Source organism: Silurus aristotelis (genome assembly GCF_946808225.1).
Source record: "Silurus aristotelis genome assembly, chromosome: 23".
In the NCBI taxonomy this organism is placed as follows: domain Eukaryota; kingdom Metazoa; phylum Chordata; class Actinopteri; order Siluriformes; family Siluridae; genus Silurus; species Silurus aristotelis.
In genome coordinates this window covers 7,168,188-7,174,187 of record NC_139596.1, presented here as the reverse complement: position 1 = coordinate 7,174,187, position 6,000 = coordinate 7,168,188, and positions in this window count along the sequence as shown.

Sequence of the window (6,000 nt, the reverse complement as noted above, 5' to 3'; positions counted from 1 at the left end):
CACTAGCTTTAATGCTGTTGAACCATCATTTTTGCAATCTTTTACATCTGTGGTTTTCTCAATAAAGAAAAGCCACAAATCACTATATGGCTTTTGAGCCTTGCAATTGTTGCTTGCATTAGAAGGCTCTTGAGGTCCTTGAGTTCATATAAAACTTGAAACTCTTCACAAATTAACCCATTATTTTCTGTTTTGTTTTGTTTTTTCTTTTTAAAAAATCATCAGTAAAAGAATATGCGTCACCTTCAGAATATAATATAAATACCACAGGCTCCCAACTCAAATGTAGTGTGAGCTGTTTTATTCAACCGAGACAAACAAAACATGGGACATGTACAAATACTTACAAATACTACTACAAATAATTTAAAAGCTTGTTTCAAGTGAATTCATTCTTTCGTGGTTATTCTTTTATACACCATTATTTTTATTTTTACCATTTTAATACTTAAGTACTTTAATAATTATTTTACTTACATTACCTTCATAAGTAACATGACTGAATTAATTACTTTTAGGATAAAATTTAATAAAGCCTTATTGAAATTCCTTAGAATACTGAACTACTTCAATATTATTACTTTATAATTCATGCAACAAAGATGACAGACATGTTATTATAAATACAATTATAATATTAAACTAGTAATGTAGTGTGAAACAGGACTGTATGAAATTAGGAGTATATTTTAGTTAACAGATAATGTTAATCCGTTATTAGATTTTATTTTCTGTATTCATTGTGTTCAAGTGGGATAAATTAAGTTCATCATTTAATATTGGGTCCAGGCATTTTTATTGTTGTCTGATCATTAAAATATACTCTTAGATATTGTATTTTAGTTATAATTTACACACAATCTAATCCACTGTAAATAAATTAAACTATTAAAATATTGACCAAATCTATTTGATAAATCTATACCTATACCTTCTTTCTGCTAACCTATGTGGTATGGTGAGATCTTGTTTCAAACACCACCATGGATCCTTTCAAGTTCATTATACAAAGATTGATGAGGGAGTTTGCCCTTTGACCACTACAAAAACAGTGTCTGGCCCAGTGCTGATAAATAGTTTTTGATTAATGATCATACAAGAAAGTGGTCAAAAGCAGAAGATCAGTTCTTGAGTAACTGTTAATTCATGTGAACTCATTAAACTGCCTTGCATGAAATTGTTTAAACATTGAGAAGTTGTTTTATTCTAGGTTTGAGGTATATTTTTTTTTCATAAAGATGTAGATTTCTGAATTATTTCAAATTAAATGATGGAGGGAACAAATAGGGGTTTATTTAACACGTGGTTGTACTGATTACATCTCTTTTAATAAACGCTAACTGAAATGTCTATGTAGAAAAAAAAATTGTGGGTCTCACACACACTTTCTTATACCTCCCTCTGCTGGTCAAATTAAAAGTTTGCAACGAATCCTGACAAGCAATAAAAGTTCCAATAGGAGGTTTTTTATTTGTATTTTTATTTTTTTTATATATAAACTGTAAATTAATTTCAATATTTGAGTGTATTTTATTACATTAAAATGATCTTATCTAAATAAGCTTGCACAATTGGTTTCTGATAAAGTTTACTTTCAAACAAATATTGCATTATAGTGTATTGATGCATATTTTCAGGTCCTTTCAAACATACATGTTTAATACGTTGATGATCAAAGGTTTGAATGTGACCTTTACACACACGTGCTTTTTGTACACCTCATTCCAGAATTTGTCCACAATTACTCACTCACTCTTCTGGAAAGGCTTTTTACTAGAGTTTGGAACCGTGGCTGTAGGGATTTGTGCATGACACAGAGGTTACCAACGTTAGCAAACCATTAATTCACATGTTACCCAGATGCACCGTCATGCTAAAACAAAGGGAAATTGAAGCAAATTTTAGTTAATTTAACTCGTAAACTAAGACATATTAGACAATTGTAAGCATCCAAAATGTTTAACAGTGATAGTCAGGGCTCCATTAAAATTTGGTCATATAATGTATTGATTAAAACCAATAACTTAAAAAAATTATAATTATAAAAAAAGAACGGTTAACAGCTCTTGCAGTTTTCACACTACAGTGAGAATTCTAGAGAGTTTGATCAGGTAAAGGACTGAGGTAGATGCTGTTTAAAAAAAAAACATCAGCCTCTAAAAACTATGAATGCTCGTTACTGGTGCTGCAAACAAGCAAAAAAGAGAATTGGTACTTGCAATGCAATGATACAAATAAATCTTTTTTTAATAAAATTGTATGAATTGTATGAAAATTGTATGAAGATAAACATGAGGTTGAACACGTAAAAAAGATCTCGCTATTCATTAACACAATGAAAACCAAATATTTTTGTTGTTGGCTTGGTGAAGTCAGTCATAGAAAAATATTTGAACTTTATTTGAACTATTGAACACAACCGGGGCCCTTTTTTTTTTATATAGAATGAGGAGGAGGTAGTAGCTCAAAGGACTTTGGTTCGAATGATCTGTCTGGGCCCTTGAGCAAGGTCCTTAAATGCTTAGTTGTAAGTCAAATCAAGTCAAGTCAAGTAAATAAGCTTTTATTGTCATTTCAACCATATATATAGCTGACGCAGTACACAGTGAAATGAAACAATGTTGCCCCAGAACCCTGGTGCTACATAAAACAACAATCACAGAAAAACACAGGGCTAAGGACTAAGTGTCTTTGCCACATAAAGTGCATCGTGTGCAACCTGGTACAAACAGTGCAAAGACAATACCAGACAGTGCAAGACAATACAGGACAGTGCAAGAAAACACAATAGTCAGTGTAAGACAAATACACAAAACACAAAATAGCGCCACCAGTAAACCTGTTGTATATTACACAGTGCAGTGTGTAAAAGAGTAAAGTGAATATTGTAATTAACAAAAATGTAAACAAAATGTTGTGCAAAGAGCAATAGCAGCGATCCAAAAAAAGATGTGCAAAAACGGCACGTAAACAGTTTGTAGTAATGAGGTGATGTAATATGAGTGGTGCTGAAGACATAGATGTGTGAAGTAAAAAATCTGTAAATTTAAATCTGAAAAGCAATCAGATATGAACATATATTAATTTGTGCCTATTTTGTATCTCAGTAGTTCAGTAGGGTTGAGGTCAGAGTTCAATAGCAGGCCACTCAAGATCTTTCACTCCAGCACATGTAAACCATATCTTTATGGAGCTCACATTGTACACAGGATTTAATGCAACTAATTCCAAAGACATCCTAAACAATTTTTTGCGTCCAACTTTGAGGTAACAGTCTGGAAAAGTACCACATATGGCATATCCAAATATTTTTATATTATGTCTATATATTGATTTTCCATCATGCAACAGAATTTAAATGTATTAACTGACAAGCTGGTCTATATTCTGTTTTCACTGTGGTTTCCTTTCTGCTGATACAGAGAAATCATCTCAAGTAGCCTCGCTTTAATCCTGTTCAATCCTCTTCTGTACACTTTGGGCAGGGAACAAAACTTAGTTTCCAGAGCTTCAACTTTCATAGTCACAAAGCCATCAGCCCTGGTGTGCTTGTCATCTCAAAGATCACTCAAAACAAAACAAATAGCATAGTATCTGTTCTGCATTTTGTTCTGGAAGTTTCATATCTCTATGTGGGTTTGGTGTGAATTTACAATAGTTATCATTTGCTTTTCACTTATTAAATTAAATTTTTTGATGAAATACCATTGTAACTTTGCTGGCGTTGATTCCTGTGTAATTTTAGTGCGGAACACAACCTCAAACTTTTCATAGGGATAATAAAACAAATAAGATTAAGAGCCTTTATTTGTCACATATACAATACAGCATGGTGAAATGAATTCTTCTCATATCCCAGGTTGTTACAAAGCCGGGGTCAGAGCACAGGGTCAGCCATGACACAGTGCCACTCAAAGCATAGTGAGAACTGAGCACTGATGTATAATTTGAACTGTACATAACACACACTGAACTGTACATAACACACACACACACACACACACACACACACACACACACACACACTCAACTGTGTGTTACTGAACTGTACAACCTGAACTAAACACACACTCATTACTCATTTCAATCCATTCCACCACCCATATTATATTAATATTTAATTATATTATACTGTTACGTGCTGTTGTGCACTTCTCGACTGCTGCTACTGCTGTTTTTGCACTACATTGTGTTCATGTTTACAAATACACTCTTGTTTATAGTCCTTGTTTGCACATTACTGCATGATCATATTATACAATAGGTTTACTGGTCGGCACTATTTTGTGTTTTGTGTATCTGTCCCACACTGTCTTGTGTTGTCTGTCTGCACTGGGTTGTTTTTTTTGTCTGCACCGTTTGCACTTGGTTGCACACGATGCACTTTATATGGCGAGGACACTTACTTTAGTCCTGAACTCTGTGTTCTGTAATGTAGTTTTATGTTGTGTGATGTAACTCTATGTTGTTTTATGTAGCACCAGGGTTCTGGAGGAACGTTGTCTCATTTCACTGTGTACTGTGTCAGCTATATATAGTAGAAATTACAATAAAAGCTTCTTGACTTGACTTGACTTGACTAATATGGCTCTAAAAGACTGGTTCTCCCTTCCAGTTATGTTGCTATAGCTAGTCTTGCTAGAGTTCCTACACCCTGATCAAACTGTACAGTGTCTTTAACTTTTATGTAAGTCAAGTCAAGTCAAGTCAAGTTTATTTGTATAGCGCTTTTCACAACAGACATTGTCTCAAAGCAGCTTTACAGAAAACAACAGTGAAGGTGAATGTAACAATAAGAATACTTAACAATCCTAATTTCTCTCTCCCTGTCACCACTCTAATCTCCTTCTCTCTCTCTCTCTCTCTCTCTCTCTCTCTCTCTCTGTCGTGTTAAACATGAGGCACCAGTGACCAGTGTTTCTGTCTCTTTCTTCTTTTCGTATCTGCCCGATGCATCTTGGATTTAAACTGTAATTAATATCAACAGTCTACATCAATGGTTTAGGACTGCAGTTTGCATGAACTGTTCTGCATTTAAGTCAAATATCGTACTTTTTTACTCAAATAGAGTTTATTTTTATTTATTATGAGTGGATAAAAACTTAACTGGTAAATCAGAAAGACATCAGGTTAAAGCACACTCTGTTCTGATTTGTTTTAATTGTCTCTTGCCGGTATCTACTTAACACCAATATACAGTTCAGCGTCAATTCCAACGGCAAACATAACATCTTGAGAGAATTAAATGATGGCAGAAACTCTTGACTTTAACTTATCACTATTAACTATTTAACTTATCTTTTTTTTTTTAAGTAGTTAAAAGAAGGTTTTGGGCTCATGATCATTTTAATAGATATTTACATTCACATTTGCATTTTTGTCCACACAGGCTGCCCAGGTGCTTGTTCAGTCACTTGTCATTTCTAGACTGGACTACTGCAGCTCTCTGCTGGCAGGTGTTCCTCTGAACACTATTCGTCCACTGCAAATGATCCAAAACGCAACTGCAGGACTTGTGTTCAACCTGCCCAAGTTCTGCCACACCACCCCACTGCTGCGCTCCCTTTACTGGCTTCCAGTAGCTGCACGTATCAGATTCAAAACGCTGATGCTTGCCTACAAGGCCAAAAATGGACCAGCACCATTTTACCTCATTACACCTCGTACTGCACCACGCTGTCTGAGATCCTCCAGCACTGCTCGACTGGTACCACCTTCTCTCAGAATGAGAGGTAAGTAAACTTCAAGGCTCTTCTCTGTTCTGGCACCGAGGTGGTGGAACGAACTTCCCCTAGATGTCCAGACAGCAGAGTCCCTGACTATTTTCAAGCGACGGTTGAAGACCAACCTCTTCCTGAAACACTTAAATTAGCACTTTCCAAGTTTGCTCTGTAGAATTCAAGAGTTATATTTATATTAAGTTTGTAATCTTGCATAACAGTGTATTTATTCATTGCTAGAGACTCAAAGCACTTTTGTACGTCGCTCTGGATAAGGGCG